Source organism: Neovison vison, chromosome 5 (genome assembly GCF_020171115.1).
Source record: "Neovison vison isolate M4711 chromosome 5, ASM_NN_V1, whole genome shotgun sequence".
NCBI classification, from domain to species: Eukaryota; Metazoa; Chordata; class Mammalia; order Carnivora; family Mustelidae; genus Neogale; species Neogale vison.
Genome location: NC_058095.1, coordinates 90,988,172 through 91,014,159, shown reverse-complemented (window position 1 = coordinate 91,014,159; position 25,988 = coordinate 90,988,172). Strand labels below are relative to the sequence as shown.

The window sequence follows — 25,988 nt, the reverse complement described above, 5'->3', positions numbered from 1 at the left end:
TTTGCTTTGTGTGGTTACTGCAGTTTCTTATACGTTATATTTGGTCAGCTTGTGACCTGGCAGAGATTTACTTAAATGTCTAGGTCTTCCCTCCCACCACCCAAAAAATCCAGAAAGGGAAGTTCATGCAGCCCAGGAGGGTGGAAGCAAATGCAGGTGTCTCTGTTGTTTTCCTAGGCTGCCTCCAGTATGATAAGATACATAATCCAAATGTCAGGAGGGCAAGGTCCCCATTGCCTACCCTGGCACCAGCCAGCACTCGAGACACATGGGCCCTGTGCCTGCCTGGGCTGCGAGGCAGAGGGACAGGGGCTGTTTGCTGGTTCATGCACTCTACTCTCTGACCTGGGTTGAGCATCCTCTGTCTTCAGCAGCCACTCCCCTGGTTGGTGTAAATGCTCTGAAATAGTTGATTCTCACGAGTTTCCATGATTTGTGGTGGTATTGATCCCTAGAGCTTCAATTTTCTGTGACGTCACTCCACCCGTGGTTATATTTTGGACATGCTGTGGTGGCAGCTGCAGTCAGTTCCTGTCTGTGTTTGACAAAACTATTTAAGTTTGATGATATTTTTACTTTTTATTAGGGTGAGCAGGAGTACATTTAGCCTCTAGAATCTGGAGTATGAACTCTGTTGTAGTAACAGTAACTCAGGAAATAATTTTTATTTCCCTTCAATTTAATAATACCTTGTCTCTATATAGTGATTTTTGTCACAGGAATGTGACAGGCTTTACAAATAGGTCATTATTTGTAAAAATGGAAGTGTTCACGTTTTTGTAAGTAGAAAAGAATTGAACATGTGTTTTCTGATTGAGCGTTATCATACAATCAGTTATCCTAGTCACGTGTCCAAAGCTGGCCTAGTACTGGTCCAGGGCTCCTTATTTTTTATAGAGCAAAATATTCTGTTCTATTATTTGGTAAAATAGAATAGAAAAATGATAAAAAGAATATGGTAGAGCTTAAAGTAATGTCATATTTCTTGTTATTTGTTTGACCAGAGTAGGTGAATCTCCACAGAGAGGCTATAAAAACCAAATCTTAACCTTTTTTGTCATAAGTAAGGTACCATTAAGGGAGTTCAGGAATGGTTATGTTTTAAATGTGTATCTGTACTTGAGAGTGTTGTATAATTTTCTCAGGAAAGTTTTTTTGGTATTGATATAAAATGGACTTGTAAAATTCAGTGTACTCACTGAAATTAAGCATGCCATTATATGAAACTTGGTCATATTTGAGAAATTTCTTTTTGATGTTCTTATTAAGCTGACCAGAGGCTTAGCAGAGTAATTTGTGCTAAGCCCAGTGTCACCATCATAACTTTCTGACAGAGGTGAATTAATGAGAGCGTTTTCAGTAACTCCTTGTCTCATGAACACTTAAGAGATTAAAGACGTGGATTTTTGTTGTTGTTTTTGGCACCAAGTCAATGTTATCACTTTCTCATTCTTTGACTGATTTAAAAGATTTAAAAGTGAATCTGAATCTTATTTTATTCTCTACATATAAATATTCTCTACAAATAACACATTTATTTGTGAATTATATAGCTAATCATTTCACTGAAGATGGTAGATCAAGTAATACAGAGATCATAGCTTTTAACACCTAATAGGAATATTGAGGTTCTAATGGATATGTGAACTTCTGGAGGTGAAAGTTACCTGTCTGATGTTTTTGGTTTGGTCATTTATCATTGAATTATAATGATTCAGATATGTAACTTGCTTAGCTTCTGTCTCTTACATGGTGTGTTTGTGTATATATTACTGTTAGGTGGAAAGGATTATATAAGTGCAGGTCTGAATTTGCAGTCATTTGGTCAGCGATTAATCATAGAATTGAATTTTCCATTGTTGCTTAGATGGAGAATGTTACCTGTGTAACTTACATGTCGTGTATATGCCCCTGTGGCGGCTGCTGACGAAGGGAGTAGGCTGCTTTAATTTCTTCTGAAAAGAACTATATTCTTGAAAACTTTGAAAACTTGCCAGAAGTCTTCCCTGCTGGGTTGAAGATTTTGGGGGTGCTGTGGAAGATAGAGGGAAGTTGGAGGTACACATGAACATGTACATATGCACCATTGGGTAAAAAGATTATATGGCGTCTCCTCCATGGAACTTACAAAGAGGGCTTTCAGAAGACCTGTGACGGTAACAGAGGCCAGAGCCCTTCGGGAGTGTGATTGATTTCCAGAGGTTGATAATTGGTTGTATAGTAGTTCGGGGATACGAAGGTGTTTTGAGTTCTCCATTTGTGTTGGAGACCATCCCACCCTCTCTGTGTATACCATTTATACCATGTGATGTCTTGCCAGGGTTGGCTTTGCTTTGTGCAGATCTCGGATTCTCAGACAGTACTTGCCACCCTCTGTGACATGCTGCGAGGGGGCCTTGCCACTCTTGGGCCTGGCCCAATCTTAAGAAGCCCATGTACTTTCTGTGGAGCATGTTTTCTCTTTGATGGCCGAGTTAAAACCAGAGGAGGCCACTGTAGAGTTCCTAGACCAAGATTCTTGGAATGATGGTGCACCAGTGTGGAGTGTCCAGATACTTTCACAGTTATTTTGGCAGTGTCAGTCTCTTGGGGGGTTGATCTGAAGTTGGGACTAAGAAGGAGTAAAGAAACTATTGGTTTAGTGTCTACTGTGCCAGACATTGTATGTGCCAGACAACTGTATATTCTATACAGTTTTTAGAAACAGGCCATAATAAGTAAGCATTTTGTCCGCCCTGTTTTCCACATTTGGAATTTGGAGCACAAGAGTGTGAACTGTTTTGCCTTAAGTTCACACCGTGATTGTGAATCCATGTTGCTGCTGTCTTAGAATTATAACATTTTAGATTCACAGTGGATGCCATAAATCTGGTCTCTCTTACCTTGCTGATGAGAAAAGCAAGGCAGAGTGATTCTGGATGGTGACGCTGTGCTTAGCTCTAGGCCAGGAAGGCAGGCCTCCTGCTTACAAGCCATTACTCAGTGATGGCACAGCCAGCATTTTGAATGGTCAAGTGTCTACTCATATTCTCTGGGCTCTTGTTTCACCAGCCTGTAAAGCTAGAATCGAAGTACCTCTGAAGGAAAATTCAATGCTTGGCTCTTTTAGTTACATCTGTTTATAAAGCCTTTCCCCAATTCTGCAGCTCCCAGAGTCATTCCTGTCCTGATAGCCTATAGTACATACTGCATACTAACATAATTTGACATTTGTTTTCCCCTCTGTAATTTTAAATTTATTTGCAATCATTTTCTATCTGGTTTCATGAAAAACCAATTTTTATTCACTGTATACTCCTCAATTGGATCATGACTTCATGATTCTTTCTTACCCGTTTAAATCTTTGGTAGCAATGTCTATATCAAAACTTCTTTTATTTAAACTCACAAGGGATGGGTGCCTGCGTGGCTCAGTCAGATAAGCATCTGCCTTCTGCTTGGGTCATGATCCCAGGGTCCTGAGATTGAGCTGCGCATCAGGCTCCCTGCTGAGCAGGGAGTTGGCTTCTCCCCACCTCTCTCTTCCTTTCTGCTCTCTGTCTTTCTCAAATAAATAAATAAAATCTTCAAAAAGATTTAAAAAATTAACTCACACTGGGGGGCAGCGGCGGGGGCAGACAAAGCAATGGCTAATGAATGGGAGCGCCCGCCCGCGCTGGCCATCGTCTACAGGCAGGCTGTGCCTCCGACAGATCTCAAGCCCCAGGCCCCAGTCCTGGCGCGCCTTTGCGGGTCGGGGCTGGAGCGGGAGGAGGGAGAGGGGCGGGGCCAGGCGGGGTCGGGACACGGGGCCCAGAGGGTGGGGTGGGGTGCGGTGGCCGGGGTCGCCGGGACGCGGTGCGCGCTGGGCCGGGGGCGTCTTCGGGGGCGCGGGCGCGGTCTTCCGTGGGGCCTGGACTCCGCCGGGGCCGCCCGCCTCGGCCGCGGAGCCCGCCTCGCTGAGGCCGGCCCGCAACCCCTGGGACCTCCGGCCCGCGCCCCCCATCCCTGGGGCCCCCCAGCTGACAGCTGGCGCGCCCGGGCCAGGCGGGTCGCGCCCGAGACGGGTTTTCCAGACGGTGGCGCTCTGTTGACGAAACGCCCCGAGCGCCCGAATGTTGTGTGGCCGGGGCGGGGCCGGCGTGCGCTCCGCCTTCTGCCCCAGGCGCTTCGTCAGTCCCCGAGGCGCCCGAGAGCCGAGGCGCGCGCAACCGCCTGCGCGTTTCCAGGAAGAGCCGCGGCGGCGGGTCCGGGTGCCGGGAAGCGCGGCCGCCACGGTTCTGAGCAGGCCCGGACTTCGTGGGTGAGACGCGAATCGAAGTTGGGCTTTCTCGTCGCCGTTGTCCCTCCGGGCCGGACTGGGTCGTCCGTGGGTCTCGTTTCACCCTTTGCCGTGAGCGGCACCGCCCTGCCCCGCCAGGCGGCTCTGGCCGCACGTCTCCGCCAAGAAAACGGGAAGTTGTTCCGGAGTTCGCTCTAACGGGATTCCGCGCACCGTTTCTGCGAAGCCGCTTCAGGGCGCGCGGGGCCCCAGGGGTCAGCGCCCGCCGATCTGAGCCCAGTCCTGGGATCCTCCGCGGGGAGGTTCTCTCGCTGTTGCCGCCGCTCCGGGCCCGCTGGCCCTCGGGTCAATCAATGAAATCTTTTAAAAAACTCGGTTCAGACTTCAGCGAAGCTGGTGCGTCGAAGCAGGGCACCTCGTGCCGCTCCACAAGCGAACAAGTTTCGCTCCTCCGCGTCGTCGTGGCGAAGTTCCGGGGCGGGATGACCCTGTCGGCGTCGGGACGCGTGCGAGGAAGAGGAAGCCGCGTTCTGGTCGGGTAGGCGCCGAGGCGAGGCCGCGTCTGGAGAGGAAAGTGCTCCCGGGAGCAGCGCTCGGCTCCGGGGGTCCCGGGTACGCGGGTGCGGGGACGCACGGTCGGGGCCGCCCGCGCCGGCCGCGTCTCCCGCCGCGCTTCTCCGCACGAGACCCGCACCGGGTCCACGCTGGGCGAGAGCCGGGCTCCGTGCGCCTGCCCGTTGGCCCGCGCGACCGCACCCGCCAAGCTGCGTGTCCCGCGTGGGCCTGGTGTTTCCGACGTGAAGACGCCGCTGCGCTGGGTGTCCCCGCGCGCGACCCGGGGTTGGTGAGGGACCCGCTGCCAAGGGAGCGGCCTCAGCCTGGAGCACGGGCGCTGCGAGGACAGTCGGCTGGATCTGCGGCCACGCATGCCGGAGCGCCCCGGGGCGTGAGGCGTGTCGGACTGTGTCCCCGCCAAGGCCGCAGAGCGAGCAGAGGGCGGAGGCGCGGCCGGTGCAGCCGGTGGAGCTGGGGTCGCCGTCCGCGCGCGCCTCGTCTTCACGCTGCGTTCGCGGCTTTTCCTTGCGGGGCCTCGGCAGCTCCGGCTCGTGGACGCTGGTCCGACGGCCTTCGGCGGCGGCGGCCTCGTGAGGGACGGCAGGTGGGGCGCTGGCGCGGAGCCGAGCCCCGGGGGGCGCCGCCGCTGCAGCCTGCTGCGTCCTGCCGAGCCTCGCGCACCGAGCGGCGTCTGGCTGCGGCTTACTCTGCTCATGGCCGCCTGGGCTCGCGGCCGGGCCGTAGGCGGCTGTTCTTGCCGGCGCGCGGGGCCCCGAGGAGTTGGGCTGCGTGGAGCCGGCGGGCACCTCCGGCCGTCCTGCAGCCTGTGCGGCGCGGGCGCTTCACGGGGCTCCCACGACTGTCCCGGGGCTCCCCCTTCTCTCGCCCGTGTCTCTCCAGCCTTCCCTCACCCCACGTTCCAGCGCCGGGCCTGTCTGCGTCGGGACGTGGCTCGGATTGTGGCCCGGATCGTGGCCCGGATCCCTCCCACGTGAATCCCTCGGCGACGTGCTTCTGGTGGTCATTTCCCTATGGTGTCCCTAGACTGTGAGTACATGGTACTCATAGCTACTCCTGTTTGCGTAAGTACATAGTATGTACAGCCACGTAATCTGTCACAAGTTAATGATGCTGATCTTATAAAATTGATGCGCCATTGAAGCAGGAAGGCATTTACTGCACTGGGCTTATAGCCCTTGTGTGTGAGAGGTACAGTCAGAGATCTATTGTGTGCTAACCTTAAGCATAGAGTCTTTGAAGGGAAGAGCTAGGAAAATTGGTGTCTGAAGTTCTGTCCTAATCCAATTCAAATGAATGAGTAAGAACTTGAATTTTTTTAAATCAGATGAGTTACCCATAATTCAAACAGAACTTTATGTTAGATTTTATTTTTGAAGAAGAAGAAGGATTAAAGGAGGTCATCAATGAAGACTATAATTTGGTCGTCAGTGAAGATTGTAATTTGGCATTTTAGACAAAATTATTTCCTTGAATAATAAAACAGCACAGGTGTGATGCCCTTTTCCAAGTGTCCCCATTTAGTCTTAGCCCGTTTTTTTTTTTTTTTTTTTTTAAGAATTAGTATATATGGGCAGTTTATTTCTTGTTTCACCATAATACCAAGGTTTGGGGAAATAATGGGATTTCCCATCCTCATCTTTGCCAGAAAGGGAATCAGTCACAGGTGGACTTTGCTGTTTAACCTGTACGTGTGTTGAGAGTCCTTTACTCAGTGTCCTTTTGGATAATCCAGATCCAGTAGATTTCTTTTGAACTCGTGGAAGATGAATTCTTCAGTACTTACTACTACTGATAGAATGAATGCATTTAATTCTGTCACTTCAGAACAATGATTTACTGACAGGTAAAGAAATCAAAGGTAATTCCCTATTTTTACAGATAAGCAGCAAAGATGAAGATTTTTTAGACCTTTCTGTTAACGTGGAACAAAACACATCGATCACTCACTGCTTAAGGTAACTGGAGAGTTACTTATTTTGAAGTTTAATGACTATCTTTGGTTTAGAGTCCTTTTAAATGAATACACAGTTTTCTGGTATAGACTAAATAAATTTATCTTGAATTTTACACAGGGGTTTCAGCAACACAGAAACTCTGTGCAGTGAATACAAATATTACTGTGAAGAATGTCGCAGCAAACAGGAAGCACACAAACGGTAATGTAACATTTTTAAAATTTGGTAGTAGTTCTCTGGCAGTGGGTCGTGTAGATGGGCTTTCCTAGCTGAAAGTTATGCCTGAAAATCTACAGAGTAAAAATGCCTAGTTTTATCATTAAGTAATTAAGACTCACTAAGTTATTCCTGGGTAAGAAATAGTCAGCTCTGCAACCTCCAGTGATTTTCTCCACTTAATGAAAGTTGTTTAAGAATCAACAACCAGTACAGTTAAGATACTTGACTTTGAAGCTTGCATGCTTTATGTAAACTTGGTCTTGGTGAGGAGAAAGAGTGGGGAAGATCCTTTTCCTTGCCTCTACTGTCGCTTCTGCTAGCCCCACATAGGATCTTGTGCTCTCTCTCATTTGGTATCTGGTGTCCAGGAATGGAATCATGTCATCACCATTCTTATTATTTTACTTTTTATTTTAGAACAATCTCAAGCTCAAAGAAAAGTTGTATGAACAGTACCAAGAATGCTTTTTTACCCAAAACCACTCAAACGTAAGGTATGATGTCCCGTGATCGTGAACACGTGAGTGGCTGTTTCATACCAACAGGGAAGTTTCCCTATTGCCATAGTCACCCCCCTGGGGCAAGTCACGCTGGCATGTTAACTGTTCTAGTGGAAGGTATTTCATTAGCACGGATGTTCCAGTACTGTCCTTTCTGGAACAAATCGATCCAGTTCAGAAACACGTGTTATCTTTAGTATTCATGTCTCTTGTCTTTTTACATTTCGAACAGTCTTTTCTTGGCTTTAAAAATCTCGATGCTTTTGAAAATTATAGATTATTTTATAGATTGTCCCTCTGGGTTCATCTCAAAGATTGCCCCTCTTTGTGTTCTTATGATGAGGTTCAGGTTATGTATTCTGGTGGGCATCTCACAGAGGGATGCTCTATTCTCATTGTATCCTCTTATCCATGATTCCAATTTGTCTCACGTGTGGGGTCCCTCAGACCACTCCTGAGACACACTGGAAGGACTCACGAGACTCTGCATGTATGGTCAGGCCCACAGCCAAGACTTGTTACAGGGAAAGATGGCAAAGCATCTCTGCAGAGCAGAAAGCCAGGGGAGCTTCCAAGAGTTCAGTGCCATGGAGTCCCGCAAAACACCTAACCTCCGGGTGCCTGGGTGGCTCAGTGGGTTAGGCCGCTGCCTTCAGCTCAGGTCATGATCTCAGGGTCCTGGGATCGAGTCCCGCATCGGGCTCTGTGCTCTGCGGGGGGCCTGCTTCTCTCTCTCTCTCTCTGCCTGCCTCTCCGTCTACTTGTGATCTCTCTCTGTCAAGTAAATAAATAAATAATCTTAAAAAAAAAAGACACCTAACCTCCTTCAGTACTGAGTAGGACATGGGGGAGGTGTCGTCTCCCCCGGAGGCTCATTACAGACCTAGTGCCCAAGGTTTTAAACTGAGGGCCAGGCATGTAGGTACCCTTCTGTCTTCCAGAATTCTAGACACTCTGAAGGAAAGGAGGTGTTGAGTTTAAACCATATTGTTTGTCCAGACAATTTAGGTCTATTGAGACACTCCCATCATTTAGGGAATGGTGGAAACACTCCTCAAATCCAAATTCTCATATGTTAACCAAGGACCATCCTTGCCAGCAGGCCTTTCCAGAAAGGAGAGTCTGAGGCCTGCGAGGTTAACACTTTCCTGCCCATCCAGTTACTGGTGCTGTTCTGTTTGAGCACTTGACTGTGGTGATGTCTCCCAGAGGTCTTCTCTGTTAAGCAATGGTTTTTCCATTTATATAATTCATAAGTATTTTGTGTAGCGGTATTTTGAGGTTGTACATATGCCCATTCTTCATCAGACTTCTAATTTTTTTCATTTTCTAAATCTCAGCATGGACTCAAGGATTTTTTTTTTTTTTTTAAATTCAGTGGGTTATGCTCCATTACCATTCGGCCAGTGGGGGCCCTTTCAAGCTATCACCCGTGTCTTTTTGGCATGTCCCATATTCTTGAGTGACCCTTCACTTCGTAGCATAACATAACATAAGATGTTCCATGCTCATCTTGTACTCTCCTTGCCCTGACTCTGGTATCAGCCATTTATCCCAGGAGGCCTGCTTTCTTACAGGAGGATGATGATGTTTAGGAGGCAGGACTTTGATATATAGATATGCTCACTGATACCAGGATGTCTGTGTTCCTGAGCCCCCTAGTGAAGTGAGCTGGACGATGTGTGTGTATGTATGTACTCCACACATGCTTACGTCAACCTGTCGATATTATCACGGATCTGTCTATACTGAGAAGCCATGAAGTCATAATGATATCCACAGTTTCAGCCGACACCATAGGGTTCATTCTAGTTTTGCCCTTTTTAATATTCATAATTTCCTTCTGACAGTACAAATTGGTTCCCAGTATCCTTCTGTATTTACTTACCTGGTTAGTGACCCTGTCCGTAACTGATCTTACCCCTCAACCGCCATGCATGCACTCAACTCCCTATTGCACAGACATGCTTTCTGCTCTGCTCAGTCTTCTCTCCCCTGCCTGCCCAGATGTCTACCCTGGAGGGCCCTACCTACCTAAATGGTTACACTGAAATGTTCATGAAAGGAAGAAGAACTTAGATTTTTAAATGACTGTGTTTTTATCTGTATTTTGGACACATGTATCTAGTAGGAAGGGAGATGTTTTAGGTGATGAGCCCAAGTAATCAAAACAGAGTACTCATTGTCCCCTTCTATTAGTGATGACGATTAGAGTACCTCCCCTAAGTTTGGTTATGTCATGGGGGGAGATAAAATAGATTAACCCTGAAAATGTTGAAGAAGGAGCCTAAGACTATTGGTTAAGGAAGATAGAGTTGAGGACTAAATGTAGCTCAGAGGAGTGCCGTGACAAACTTCTTTGGCTCCACGGAGGTAAGTGCATCTGTGAGCATGAGCTATTCTTCATCCAGAATCACAAATAGCCAGACATGAGTAATTAGAATTTGTCCAGCAACTCCAGCTGCTTGTTTTGAAGACATCCATGTGATTTTAATATAGTATTTAATAGTAGATCTTTTATTAAAATGCGTGGGAAATATATATACTCTGTCAAGAAATTAGAAAACACAGATTAAGTATAAATCAGTTTAGAATCATTATTTATAAAATCACTGTTAACATTTTTGTGTGTATCCTAGATTTTTAAAGAATGTATGTGTGTACACATGTAATTCTTGAAATGGAATTGAATTCTATGTACAGTTTTATAATTTTTTCCCTTAATAAATTACAGACATGTCAGTGAAAGTATACTTTTACATCATTCTTCAGAGGTGCTGCATAGTACTTTTTATATGGGCATGCCATAATTACTGAGTTTCTAAATCTAATAGTTTATATTGTTCCCTTTTTTCACTGCTATAAGGCTTTGATAAACATATTTTGTATGTATACCTCTACCCATACACACATTTTCACACAGGTTTTAGGCTGTTTCTATAGGATAAATTGTGTGTGGGTTTATGGAAAGATAGTACAGAAATCATTTTCTACTAGGATCTAGTGTCAGCCCTTCTGATAACTTGCACTGTGATATTGGGCAAGTCATTTAACCTTTTGGGTCTCACTTGATTAGTTGCTGTCTAAGATCCCTACCAGCTGTAGAAGTCTATAGTTTCTGGTCTCAGAATAAAAGAAAAAGATAGTGGATATACAGATCATCATTCTAATTAAACAAAAATCATTTTGACATTAAAATGTTTCAGTCTGGGGGTGCTGGGTGGCTTAGTTGGTTAGGCATCTGACTCTTGATTTCAGCTCAGGTCTTGATATCAGGGTTATGAGACCGAGCCCCCATGTGGAGTCTGCTTGGTATTCCTCTCTCCCTATCCTCCTATCCCCCTTCCTGCTTGCACACATTCTCTCTTTCAAATTAATAAATAAACAAAAGGTTTCAGTCTGTCTGAAGGACAAAAACCACATGATCACCTCAGTGGATAAAGAAAAGGTATTTGATAGAATTCAACACCTGTCTATGATAAAAAAAACACTCAACAGACTAGGGATAGAAAAAACATACCTCAACATAACGAAGGCCCTCTGTGACAAGCCCACAGCTACCATACTCAGTGGTGAAAAACTGAAGAGCTTGTCCTCTTGGATCAAGAACAAGACAAGGATGTCTACTCTTGCCACTTTAATTCAACATAGTGTTGGAAGTCCTAGAGCAGTTAGGTAAGAAAAAGAAAAGAAAAGAAAGACAGCCAGATAGGAAAAGAAGTTAAATTATCTCTGTTCACAGATAATATGATCTTGTATGCAGAAAACCCTAAAGATTAAACAACAACAACAAAAAGCCTTGTTAGAACTAGTAAGTACTCAGCAGAGGTGCAGATACAAAATCAGCACGTGAAAGTCCATTGCATTTCTGTACCCTGACTTGAACAGTTAGTGTATAATCTGAACAATCTGAAAAGATTGTTGAACTATCTGAACAATCTGAAAAGAAAATTAGCAAAATAATCCCATTTACAGTAGTATCAAAAAAGAATAAAATATTTAGAAATTGACTTAACAAAGGAGGCCAAAGACTTACACACTAAAAAAAATAAGATATTGCTAAAAGAAATTAAAGAAGGTAACAAATCAATGAAAAGATACTCTGTGTTTATGAATTGCAAGACTTAAAGTTAAAATGGTCATAGTACCCAAAGCAGTCTGCAGATTCAGTTTAATGCCTACCAAAGTCTCAATTGAGTTTTCTGATGACATAGGAAAAAAAAACATCCAAAATTTCATATGGGAAATCTTAAAGGACTCTTAAAGCCAAACAATTTCAAAAGAAAAAGCTGGAGACCTTATACTTTTTAACTTCAAAACATATTATAGAGCTACAGTAATCGAAGCAGTGTGGTAGTAGCAATAAAGACAGACATGTAGGCCAGTGGTATAGAATAGAGAGCCCAGCAGTAAATCCTCATTTATACAGTCAGATGATCTCCAAGAGTGCCAGTGCTACAAATAGATAAAGTACAGCCTCTTCAACACATAGTTTGGAACACTGGATATCCATATGCAAAAGAATGAAGTTGGACCCTTATACCATATACAGAACTTAATTCAAAATGGATTAATGACCTAAACGTAAGGCCACAACTAGAAAACTCCTTAAAAAAGAAACACGTGGGAAAATCTTCATGACATTGAATTTGGTAATCGTTTCTTAAGTACGACACCGAAAGCATAAGCAACAAAGGCAAAAATAGGCTGGACCATAAGAAACTCAAAAACTTCTGCATAACGAAAGAAACAATAAATGGAGTGAAAAGGCATGAATGGGAGAAAATACTTGAAAACCAATATGTGATAAGAGGTTAATATCCAGGATACATGAAGATCTCCTATAGCTCAACAACATAAACCAGTGACCCAATTTAAAAATGAAGAAGGAGGGACGCCTGGGTGGCTCAGTGGGTTAAAGCCTCTGCCTTCGGCTCTGGTCATGATCCCAGAGGCCTGGGATTGAGCCCCACATCGGGCTCTCTGCTCAGCGGGGAGCCTGCTTCCCCACCCCTTTCTGCCTGCCTCTCTGCCTACTTGTGATTTCTGTCAAATAAATAAAATCTTTTAAAAAAAATGGACAAGGAACTTGAATGTTTTCCAAAGAAGATAAAAAATGGCCAACAAGCATATGAGAAGACAGTTAACGTCACAGATCATCAGGGAACTGCAAATCAGAACCACAGTGAGGTATCCCCTCACACTTGTTAGAAAACTCACATCGGAAAAATAAAATAAGTGTTGATAGCGGGGAGAAATTGGAAACTTGTATACTGTTGGTAGGAAGGTTAAGTGGTGCAGCTGCTTTGGAAAACAGTATGGAGGCTCCTCAGAATACTAAAAACAGAATGACCCAGCATTCTTGCTTCTAGATACACACCCAAAAGAATTTGAAAACAGTGTATCAAAGAGATTATGTGTACTCCTTTGTTTATTGCTGCAGTGTTCACATTAACAAAGAGTTGGAAACAACTTAAATGTCCATCAACAGATGAATGGATAAAGAACATGTGGGATGGACATCTAGTGGATATTATTCTGCCTTAAAGCAGAAGGACATTTGGTTATACCACAAGGTGGATGGATCTTGAGTGTATTATGCTAAGTGAAATAAGCTAATCACAAAAGCCAAAAAGACACATTGTAATCACAAAAAGACAATTTCTGGATGACTCCAGTTATATGAAGACTCTAAGTAGTCACATTTTTAGCAACAAGTAAAATGCTGGTTGCCAGGGCCTTGGGGCCTCGAGGGGCAAAGGAGAGTTGTTCAGTGGGTGTAGAGTTTCAGTGTGCAAGATGAGAAAGTTCTAGAGATCTGTTGCACAACAATGGTGCTAATTGGAAACACTGCTATACTATACATTTAGAAGGGGATAAGATGGTGCAGTTTATGTTACGTGTTTTTTAACCACAGAAGAAAAAAGCATGTGGTTTGGCCTTCATTCAGACTATATATGTTCCTATATGCAGACAATGTGTTCCTCAAAACCAAAGGTTTCAGTACTGGAATCCCGAAGAATGATTTTGGGAGATGTTACCATAAAAGAAGTATTCCATGATCAAATAAATTTGCTCTATAATAAAATTTCCTCTTCATTATTTATTCATGCTTCATATTACAGACTCTGAGAAAACTCACAGAATATGAGAAATTTATATCTAGCTTTATGCAGAATTTATCTGCGCAGGGACACCTTTTACATGGCCCACCTGTTGAACTGTATAGGGCTGTATACACGGGCTTGGCAGATGTAGGTGAACAGCCAGAAGCTGATAACCAGGGGGAGGATAAAGCCCCTGCGGAAAAGCAAAGTGCTTTCCCACAGGGAACTGGAATGTGAGGATTAGGATTCCCATGACTTTGCTTCCAGAGTTGTTTTCCTGTCCACTGGGCGTGGGGGTGGAAGCTGCTCTGCTGTCAGTCTTCTCTGCCTCAGAGCAGGGTTCAGTGAGTGGCTTCACCGGGGGCTGAGCCGGCCTGACTGGTTCTCTGCTATGCGTCCTTCCTCTCTTCACTCTTCATTCACTTCCAGGCCTGGGGCCGGCCGTGTGAGGCATTGGGGAAGACCCGTGCGGTGCCCAGGTCAGCAGCATCAAGGTGTCATGCCCTCTGTCTCCCGTCTACTCTGGTCTAGTCACTGAGGTCCTTCCTGTTTCTGAGGGCAAGTTCTTCCGTTTTGCTCCATTTTCACAACCAGCTCCATATCCGATTCTTCCATGTGCAGGTCCTAGTCAAGGCTAGTGTCATGTTGGCAGCCTGGTCGTGGCCACATGCCCAGTCACTCCTGGCATGTACCCTGCTGTAACAGGATACCATAGACTGGGTGCGTTACAAGCGCCAGGGGCGTCCTTAGAGTTCTGGGTGCTAGCAGTCCCGAATCAAGGCGCCAGCGTGCCCTGTGCCCGTGAGGGCCCTCTTCCTGCTTCCTAAGGTGCCTTCTCACACCGCGTCCTCACGTGCTGGAAGGATGCTGGCAGACTGTCTAGGGTGTCTGTTATAAGGATACCAGTTCCATTCCTTAGGGCTCCAACCTCATGACCTAAGCATCTCCCGGGGCCCCGCCTCCTAGTACCGTCACGTTAGGTTTTGAACATGGGACCTTCTTGGGACTTTCGGGGGCTGACTTTCCTCTCAGTGCTGACAACTCAGTCATATGGTGTCTTCCTCACCTGTGCTCTAGCCTCTGTTCCCCTCTCACTCCTTAGCCTGCCTACCCCAGGTAGGCCTTCTGGATGGGATAGTATATGAGAATAATGGGATTTCATGTGTGTACAACTACTAAACTCTTCTGTGTGGTCGTAACTTCTCTGCTGGGGCTCCTGGGTGACTCAGGCAGTTAAGTGTCTGCCTTTGGCTCAGGTCATGATCCCAGGGTCCTGTGATTCCCCCCACCCCCTGCTCAGCGGGGAGCCTGCTTTTCCCTCTCCCTTTGCTGCTCCCCTCCCTCGTTCTCTCTCTCTCTCTCTGCCAAATAAATAGAAATCTTCAAAAAAAAAAAAAGACTTCTCTGCCAAAGAATTTTATTAAGTTCTTAGGTGCTTGTGCTAGGATATTAACTTCTGTCTGGCAGAGTTTGCCTATTAGTGTCCTTTGGCCCATATTCACCATACAGCCCTCTTTGCTGGGCTCACAGGGCTTATACAGATGGGAAGATACACTTTAAAAGAGTGGCTTCTGGGGGGAGGGGTGAATAATCAGAACAGCAGACAGCTTTGGAACCTGGCACCTGCGTTCCTGGGGCCGTCTGTTGCCTCAGTGGAGTAGCTGATATTCCGGTCCGGGAATGGTGGCAGACAGTGCCCGTTCTCCAGCGTCCCCACTCCTGTAGGATGCTCTCACTCTGGCTCCTCTCGGGGGGACTCCCCTTGGTCTGCTGCTGAAGGAAGCTCCCGAGAGTTTCTTTCCCCCAGTGGCTTTTGACCAGTGGATGGAGATGAGAGTGCAAAAACCCAGTTACCTTGCTGTCCGTGCAGAGTAGAGAAATTCAGAGCTCAGAGCTGAAGCTGCCCTCTGTGCCACTTTTCCAGAGACTGAATCCTTAGCTGGCTTCTTCCCTTTCCTTCTTGGCTCCCTCCGGTCAGGGTCTGCTTCTGGCTAATTAGACCCTGAATAGGAAGGATGTGACTGCTGCCTCTTCTTACAGTGGTTTGATTTGTGACTGGTGTGTAATGTGGGCAGTGCATTTTTGCCAAGAAAATAAGTCTGCCCTTCCCTGGTTTTCTAGAAAAATATTTGGATTAGGTTGGAAGAGGACATACTTGTTTTTAAAAAATCACATTGCTGATAAGCATACGTTTTCTGCCAAGATGTAAAATTTCTGTAAAATTTAAGTAGGGTCAAGGTTTCTTTTCTTCAGGAGGAGAAGGATGCTATCTATTATCTTAAGATGCCCCTTACGTATTTATTATTATTATTTTGCTAATTTAGGAATATAAAGAAGTCTTTGCATTTTTACAGTTATTGGTCTTTAGAAAGAACCTGAGGAAAAAACATCATTGCATTTAAAACTATGGCATCATCACCAACTGAGGTTTAAATGTTACTGGGTTCAGTTTGATAATATTCTCTTGATTTTCATATCTTTGAAATATCATGAGGGGTATCATTAGTCTGTAATTTTCTTAAACCTCTGTCAGGTTTTGGTGTCAGGTTCATGCTGGTCTCAAAAATGAGTTGGTGATATGAACATTGGAGTACAGATGGCCCTTTTTTTTTCACGACATCTGTATCTTTGGGGTAAATACCCAGTAGTGCAATTACAGGGTCATAGGGAAGCTCTATTTTTAATTTCTTTCTTGTGTATGTGTGTGTGTGTGTGTGTGATGTCACTGTTCTTTATTTTATTAATTTTTAATTAATTTTTAATTTTTTATAAGCATAGAATATATTTTTATCCCCAGGGGTACAGATCTGTGAATTGCCAGGTTTACACATTTCACAGCACTCACCATAGCACATACCCTCCCCGATGTCCATAACTCCACCACACAGTCGCCAAACTGTGGAAAGGACCAAGATGCTCTTCAACAGATGAATGGATAAAGAAGATGTGGTCCATATATACTATGGAGTATTACGCCTCCATCAGAAAAGATGAATACCCAACTTTTGTATCAACACGGACAGGACTGGAAGAGATTATGCTGAGTGAAATAAGTCAAGCAGAGAGAGTCAAGTGTCATATGGTTTCACTTACTTGTGAGCATAAGGAATAACATGGAGGAGATGGGAGATGGGGAGAAGTGAGTGGGGGGGAAATGGGAGTATGGGGAGACAAACCATGAGAGGCTGTGGATTCTGAGAAACAAACTGAGGGTTTTGGAGGGGAGGGGGAGGGGGGTTGGGGTGAGAATGGTGGTGGGTATTATGGAGGGCACGTACTGCATGGAGCACTGGGTGTGGTTCATAAGCAATGAATGCTGGAACACTGAAAATAAATAAAATAAAAATGAGTTGGTGATGGTTCCCTCTTGCATAAAGGGGCTTGTGTAAGGTGGGTGTAGGCACAGGCATATCTCACTTTATTGTGCTTCACAGATACAGCATTTTTTTTTAACAAGTTGAAGGTTTATGGCATCCCTGAGACAAGCAAGTCTAGTAATGCCCTTTTTCTGATGGTATTTGCTGACTTCACGTCTCTATGTCATATTTTGGTCATTCCCACAGTATTTCTGACTTTTTCATTATTATTACATTTGTTACAGTGATCTGTGATCAGTGATCTTTGATGTCACTCTTGTAATTGTTGGGGGTACCATAGACCATGCCATATAAGGTGATGAGCTTACCTGATACATGTGTGTGTCCTGACTGCTCTATCCACTGGCCATTCCCCCACCTCTTCTCCTTTCCTCTGTCCCCTCTGTTCCCTGAGACACAACGAAATTGAAATGAGGCCAGTTAGTAGCCCTACAGTGGCCTCTAAGTGCTCAAGTGAAAGGAAAAGTCACATGTCTTTCACTTTGAATCAAAAGCTAGAAATGGTTAAGATTAGGGAGGAAGGCATGTTGAAAGCCATCATAGACTAAAAGCTAGTTTTTTTGTGCCAAACATCAGCCAAGTCGGGAGTGCAAAGGAAAAAATCTTGAAGGACATTAAAAGGGCTACTCCTGTGAGCATATGAATGATAAGAAAGTGAAAAAAGTTCTGTTGCTGATACGGAGAAAGTTCTAGTGGTCTGGAGAGAAGAACAAACCAGCCCCAGCCTTCCTTTAAGCCAAAGCCTGACCCCGAGCAAAGCCCTAGGTCTCTGTGATTCTGGGAGGGCTGACAGAGGTGAGGAAGCTGCAGAGAGAAGTCTGAAGCTGCAGAGGCTGGTCCATGAGGTTGAAGGAAAGAACCAGCTCCGTAACAGAAAGTACAAGGTGAAGCAGCAAGGGCTGGGGGAGAAGCTGCAGCGAGTTCTCCAGAAGGTCCAGCTGTGATAGTGATGAAGGCAGTTACACACCACAGCAGGTTTCCTGTGTAGACAAGACAGCCTTCTACTGGAAGAAGATGCCATCGAGGACTTTCAGAGCTAGAGAGGAGAAGTCAGTGCCTGACTTCACAGCTTTAGAGGACAGGCTGACTCTCACGTTAGGAGCTAGTGCAGCTGGTGACTTCAGCTGAAGCCGGGGCTCACTGACCATTCCGAAAATTCTAGTGCCCTTCAGAATTACTCTAAACCTACTCTGCCCGTGCTCTAGAAATGGAACAATGAAGCCTGGGTGACAGCACGTCTGATTACAATGAATATTTGAAGCCCACTGTTTAAGACCTGCTGCTCAGAAAAAAAATGCTTTCAAATACTGCTGCTCACTCACTGATACTGCGCCTGGTCTCCCAAGAGCGCTGATGGAGATGTGCAATGAGATGAGTGTTTTCATGGCTGTTGACACGGCATCCGTTCCATAGCCTACGGATGAAGGAGTCATCTTGACTTTCCAGACTTATTCTTTAAGAAATATATTTCATAAGGCTCTAGCTGTCTAGAAAGTGATTCCTCTGATGGATCCGGGCAAAGTCAATTGAATGCTTCCTGGAATGGGATACTATTAAGAACAATCAGAAGAGGTCAAAATATCCACATTTGTTTGGCGTTTGGAAGAAGTTAGTTCCCACCGTCCCTGAGGACTTGGAGGGGTTCAGGGTGTCCACGGAGACAGTCACCGCAGAGGTGGTGGAAACAGCAAGAGAACTGGAGTTAGAAGTGGGGCGAGAAGATGGGCCCGCACTGCTGCCGTCTCATGATCAGCCTTGGACGGACGAGGAACTGCTTCTCGTGGATGAGCCAGGAAAGTGGATTCTTGAGCTGGAATCTGCTCCTGGTAGAGATGCCGTGAAGGCTCTTGCAATGACCACAAAGGATTTAGTATCTTACATCAACTTAGCTGAGAAAGCAGCAGCAGGGTTTAAGAGGACTGATTCTGAAAGAAATTTTATGGGTGAAACACTTGAACAGCATCCTATGCTACAAAGAAATCCTCTATGAAAGGAAGAGCCAGTCGATGTGGCAGACTTTCTTGTCTTCCTTTAAGAACTTGCCACAGCCCCAACCAGCCTGCCGTGGCCCCGCCCTCATCAGTCAGCCACCATCAGCAGGGAGCCAGGACCTCATCCCCAAAAGAGAGATTATGACTCGTTAAAGTTTTAGATGATGGTTTGCCTTTTTTGGCAATGAAGTATTTCTTAATTAACATATCTGCATTGTTTTTCTAGACATAATGCTGTTGCGCATTTAATAGTAATAGTATGGTATAAATCTAACTTTAGTATGTGCTGGGAAACCAAAAATTTCATTTCACTGGCTATATTGCGATACTTAACTGTGGTGGTCTGAAGCTGAACTCACAGTATCTCTGTGTAACGCCTGTCTCCTGGATATTTCCAGTTTTTCACAATATAACTATAGAAATTTTTTTTGAGAAGTCTTGTATTTGAGATGATTTATTTCCCTTCTAGAAGTGGGATTACTGAGGCAAAGACCATAAAGACTCTTACACTGCTGGATTTCTTTCCAGGAATGATTATCTGTTTATGTTTATTCTTACTAATCCTTTTCAAAGGTCATGGTAGAATAGTAAATGTTTCTGGAATAATAAGCTGCCCACCACATTTAAGATTTGTAGGATGCAGATTTACTATAATGCTACAAAATGATTCTTGTTTTCATTTCATTAGGAATACTGGCTTAGTAAATTTCATTTTTTAATTATGAAAAGTGTTTTGCTTCATTGAACACATACAAAATTCGGTTCCGCTACATTTGTCAATTATCTGTCATGTGTGAGGCGTGTTGTTCGGTAGAGAAATAAAATGGGGGGAAAAACAAGGTTTCTACCTGTCAAGATTTCAGATCCTAGAAGAGAAAAACACACAGTCATCTAAATATTTTATGGTGTAATAAACCATATACGCCCACAGTGACTCCGCGAAGTGCCGATGGGGGATTGAAGGGAGGAGGTACTGATGCCAGGGGTTACAATGTGAGTTGAGCCTTCAGAAGAATAAACTTCCGTTAGATGAGGTAGAAGTGCAGAGGTCATGCCAGGGAGAAATGGCACTGAAGGGCATACTAAAGATTGTCCAGAATGTGGAAGATGGCCAGTTGTTTTACAGTTAAAAACTTTTGGAGGAGGAGTCAAGATGGCAGAGAAGTAGCAGACTGAGACTAATGCAGCTAGCAGGAGATCAGCTAGAGAGCTTATCTAAAGATTGCAAACACCTGCAAATCCATCGGCAGATGGAAGAGAAGAAGAGCAGCAATTCTAGAAACAGAAAAACAACCACTTTCTGAAAGGTAGGACTGGCGGAGAAGTGAATCCAAAGCGACGGGAAGATACACCCCGGGGGGAGGGGCCGGCTCCCGGCAAGCGGCTGAGCAACGGAGCACAAAATCAGGACTTTTAAAAGTCTGTTCCGCTGAGGGACATCGCTCCGGAGGCTAAATCGGGGCGAAGTCCACGCGGGGTTGGCGTGACCTCAGGTCCCGCAGGGTCACAGAATGATCGGGGGTGTCTGGGTGTTGCAGAGCTTGCGGATATTGGAAGGGGAAAGCTGGCTGCAGAGACAGAGCCAACAGGAAGCTCGCAGCTCATAGTTGCCTTGAACCGGTCGCAGGCTCGGTGAGCTTGGAGCGTGGCCGGAGGTTAGGCAGACGCGAGTTACTAGGAGCTGTTCGCTGAGGACACACTGGGGAGCGGGGCCCTGGGCTCTCGGCTCCTCAGGGCCCGAGACCAGGAGGCTGACATTTGTATTCCCATCCTCCGGAACACTACGGAAAGCGCTCAGGGAACAAAAGCTCCTGAAAGCAAAGCCGAGCAGATCACTCAGCCCGGCCCCTGGTAAGGGCTGTGCAACTCCGCCTGGGGCAAAGACACTTGAGAATCACTACAACAGGCCCCTCCCCCAGAAGATCAACAAGAAATCCAGGCAAAACCAAGTTCACCTACCAAGGAGTGCAGTTTCAATACCAAGGAGAGAGCAGCAAATTCCAGAGGAGGAGAAAACAAACCACGGAACTCATGGCTTTATCCCTGTGATTTTTCAGTCTTGCAGTTAATTTAATTTTTTTCTTTTTCATTTTTTTTCTCTTCTTCTGCTAAAATTTTTTTAACTTTTACCCTTTTCTTTTTTAATGTTTTTTTAACTAGTTTATCTAATATATATATATATTTCTTTTTTATACTTTTCTTTATTCATTTTCTTTTTTTTAATTCTTTTTTTATTTCTTTCTTTTAGAACCTCTTTTTATCCCCAAATCAGAAGAGATCCCAATCTCTTCAATCTCTTTTTTCTTAATTCTTTTTTAAATTCTTGATTGAATTTTTAATTCAATCTCTTTTTTGTAATTCTTTTTTTTTCTTTTTTTCTTTTTTAACCTCTTTTTATCCCCAAATAAGAAGAGATCCTAATCAGAAGAGATTGGGAGATCCCAATCAGAGGAGATCCCAATCAGAGGAGATCCCTCACCCAATGGTGAGGGGGGAGAAATCCCCCCTCATGATTTGGGATCTCTTCTGATTTGGTTAAAGCATATTTTCCTGTGATTGTTGCCACCCTTTTAGTATTTTACTTGCTCCTTCATATACTCTTAGCTGGACAAATGACAAGGCGGAAAAATTCACAACAAAAAAAAGAACAAGAGGCAGTACCAAAGGCTAGGGACCTAATCAATACAGACATTGGTAATATGTCAGATCTAGAGTTCAAAATGACAATTCTCAAGGTTCTAGCTGGGCTTGAAAAAGGCATGGAAGATATTAGAGAAACCCTCTCCAGAGATCTAAAAGCCCTTTCTGGAGAAATAAAAGAACTAAAATCTAACCATGTTGAAATCAAAAAAGCTATTAATGAGGTTCAATCAAAAATGGAGGCCCTCACTGCTAGGATAAATCAGGCAGAAGAAAGAATTAGTGATATAGAAGACCAAATGACAGAGACTAAAGAAGCTAAGCAAAAGAGGGACAAACAGCTACTGGACCATGAGGGGAGAATTCGAGAGATAAGTGACACCATAAGACAAAACAACATTAGAATAATTGGGATTCCAGAAGAAGAAGAAAGAGAGAGGGGAACAGAAGGTATACTGGAGAGAATTATTGGGGAGAATTTCCCCAATATGGCAAAGGGAAGGAGCATCAAAATTCAGAAGGTTCAGAGAACGCCCCTCAAAATCAATAAGAATAGGCCCACACCCCGTCACCTAATAGTAAAATTTACAAGCCTTAGTGACAAAGAGAAAATCCTGAACGCAGCCCAGGAAAAGAAGTCTGTAACATACAATGGTAAAAGTATTAGATTGACAGCTGACTTATCCACAGAGACCTGGCAGGCCAGAAAGAGCTGGCATGATATTTTCAGAGCACTCAACGAGAAAAACATGCAGCCAAGAATACTATATCCAGCTAGGCTATCATTGAAAATAGAAGGAGAAATTAAAAGCTTCCAGGACAAACAAAAACTGAAAGAATTTGCAAACACCAAACCAGCTCTACAGGAAATACTGAAAGGGGTCCTCTAAGCAAAGAGAGAGCCTACAAGTGGTAGATCAGAAAGGAACAGAGACAATATACAGTAACAGTCACCTTACACGCAATACAATGGCACTAAAATCATATCTCTCAATAGTTACCCTGAATGTTAATGGGCTAAATGCCCCAATCAAAAGACACACGGTATCAGAATGGATAAAAAAACAAAACCCATCTATATGTTGCCTCCAAGAAACTCATTTTAAACCCGAAGACACCTCCAGGCTTAAAGTGAGGGGGTGGAAAAGAATTTACCATGCCAATGGACATCAGAAAAAAGCAGGAGTGGCAATCCTTATATCAGATCAATTAGATTTTAAGCCAAAGACCATAATAAGAGATGAGGAAGGACACTATATCATACTCAAAGGGTCTGTCCAAGAAGAAGATCTAACAATTTTAAATATCTATGCCCCCAACGTGGGAGCAGCCAACTATATAAACCAATTAATAACAAAATCAAAGAAACACATCAACAATAATACAATAATAGTAGGGACTTTAACACTCCCCTCACTGAAATGGATAGATCATCCAAGCAAAAGATCAACAGGGAAATAAAGGCCTTAAATGATACACTGGATGTGATGGACATCACAGTTATATTCAGAACATTTCATCCCAAAGCAACAGAATACACATTCTTCTCTAGTGCACATGGAACATTCTCCAGAATAGATCACATCCTCGGTCCTAAATCAGGACTCAACCGGTATCAAAAGATTGGGATCATTCCCTGCATATTTTCAGACCACAATGCTCTGAAGCTAGAACTCAACCACAAGAGGAAGTTTGGAAAGAACACAAATACATGGAGACTAAACAGCATCCTTCTAAAGAATGAATGGGTCAACCGGGAAATTAAAGAAGAATTGAAAAAATCATGGAAACAAATGATAATGAAAATACAACGGTTCAAAATCTGTGGGACACAACAAAGGGAGTCCTGAGAGGAAAATATATAGTGGTAAAAGCTTTTCTCAAGAAACAAGAAAGGTCTCAGGTACACAACCTAACCCTATACCTAAAGGAGCTGGAGAAAGAACAAGAAAGAAACCCTAAGCCCAGCAGGAGAAGAGAAATCATAAAGATCAGAGCAGAAATCAATGAAATAGAAACCAAAAAAACAATAGAACAAATCAATGAAACTAGGAGCTGGTTCTTTGAAAGAATTAATAAAATTGATAAACCGCTGGCCAGACTTATCAAAAAGAAAAGAGAAAGGACCCAAATAAATAAAAGCATGAATGAAAGAGGAGAGATCACAACTAACACCAAAGAAATACAAACTATTATAAGAACATACTGTGAGCAACTCTATGCCAACAAATTTGAAAATCTGGAAGAAATGGATGCATTCCTAGAAACATATAAACTACCAAAATTGAACCAGGAAGAAATAGAAAGCCTGAACAGACCCATAACCAATAAGGAGATTGAAACAGTCATTAAAAATCTCCAAACAAACAAAAGCCCAGGGCTAGACAGCTTCCCAGGGGAATTCTACCAAACATTTAAAGATCTAATTCGGGCTCTCTGCTCAGCAGGGAGCCTGCTTCCTCCTCTCTCTCTCTGCCTGCGTCTCTGCCTACTTGTGATCTCTCTCTGTCAAATAAATAAATAAAATCTTTAAAAAAAAAAGAAGAACTAATTCCTATTCTCCTGAAACTGTTCCAAAAAATAGAAATGGAAGGAAAACTCCCAAACTCATTTTATGAGGCCAGCCTCACCTTGATCCCAAAACCAGATAAGGATCCCATCAAAAAAGACAGCCATAGACCAATATCCTTGATGAACACAGACGCAAAAATTCTCACCAAAATACTAGCCAATAGGATTCAACAGTACATTAAAAGGATTATTCACCACGACCAAGTGGGATTTATCCCAGGGCTGCAAGGTTGGTTCAACATCCGCAAATCAGTCAATGTGATACAACACATCAATAAAAGAAAGAACAAGAACCATACGATACTCTCAATAGATGCTGAAAAAGCATTTGACAAAGTACAGCATCCCTTCCTGATCAAAACCCTTCAAAGTGTAGGGATAGAGGGCACATACCTCAATATCATCAAAGCCATCTATGAAAAACCCACTGCAAATATCATTCTCAATGGAGAAAAACTGAAAGCTTTTCCACTAAGGTCAGGAACACGGCAGGGATGTCCATTATCACCACTGCTATTCAACATAGTACTAGAAGTCCTAGCCTCGGCAATCAGACAATAAAAGGAAATTAAAGGCATCCAAATCGGCAAAGAAGAAGTCAAACTATCATTCTTCGCAGATGATATGATACTCTGTGTGGAAAACCCAAAAGACTCCACTCCAAAACTGCGAGAACTTGTACAGGAATTCAGTAAAGTGTCAGGATATAAGATCAATGCACAGAAATCAGTTGCATTTCTCTACACCAACAACAAGACAGAAGAAAGAGAAATTAAGGAGTCAATCCCATTTACAATTGCACCCCAAACCATAAGACACCTAGGAATAAACCTAACCAAAGAGGCACAGAATCTATACTCAGAAAACTATAAAGTACTCATGAAAGAAATTGAGGAAGACACAAAGAAATGGAAAAATGTTCCATGCTCCTGGATGGGAAGAATAAATATTGTGAAAATGTCTATGCTACCTAAAGCAATCTACACATTTAATGCAATTCCTATCAAAGTACCATCCATCTTCTTCAAAGAAATGGAACAAATAATTTTAAAATTTATATGGAACCAGAAAAGACCTCGAATAGCCAAAGGGATATTGAAAAAGAAAGCCAAAGTTGGTGGCATCACAATTCCGGACTTCAAGCTTTATTACAAAGCTGTCATCATCAAGACAGCATGGTACTGGCACAAAAACAGACACATAGACCAATGGAACAGAATCGAGAGCCCAGAAATAGACCCTCAACTCTATGGTCAACTAATCTTTGACAAAGCAGGAAGAATGTCCAATGGAAAAAGACAGCCTCTTCAATAAATGGTGTTGGGAAAATTGGACAGCCACGTGCAGAAAAATGAAATTGGACCATTTCCTTACACCACACACAAAAATAGACTCAAAATGGATTAAGGACCTCAATGTGAGAAAGGAATCCATCAAAATCCTTGAGGAGAACACAGGCAGCAACCTCTTCGACCTCAGCCGCAGCAACATCTTCCTAGGAACATCGCCAAAGGCAAGGGAAGCAAAGGCAAAAATGAACTTTTGGGATTTCATCAAAATCAAAAGCTTTTGCACAGCAAAGGAAACAGTTAACAAAATCAAAAGACAAGTGACAGAATGGGAGAAGATATTTGCAAACGACATATCAGATAAAGGACTAGTGTCCAAAATCTATAAAGAACTTAGCAAACTCAACACCCAAAGAACAAATAATCCAATCAAGAAATGGGCAGAGGACATGAACAGACGTTTCTGCAAAGAAGACATCCAGATGGCCAACAGACACATGAA

At 43.9% G+C, this 25,988-nt stretch overlaps 1 long non-coding RNA gene across 1 annotated transcript; it reads left to right on the top strand.

The window, feature by feature from the left end:
• Positions 1 to 6,917: 6,917 nt before the first annotated feature.
• Positions 6,918 to 16,454, top strand: LOC122906970. Its single transcript, XR_006384651.1, has 3 exons — positions 6,918 to 6,993; positions 7,429 to 7,505; positions 16,416 to 16,454. It is a non-coding gene; the product is annotated as an uncharacterized LOC122906970 (long non-coding RNA).
• Positions 16,455 to 25,988: the final 9,534 nt, after the last annotated feature.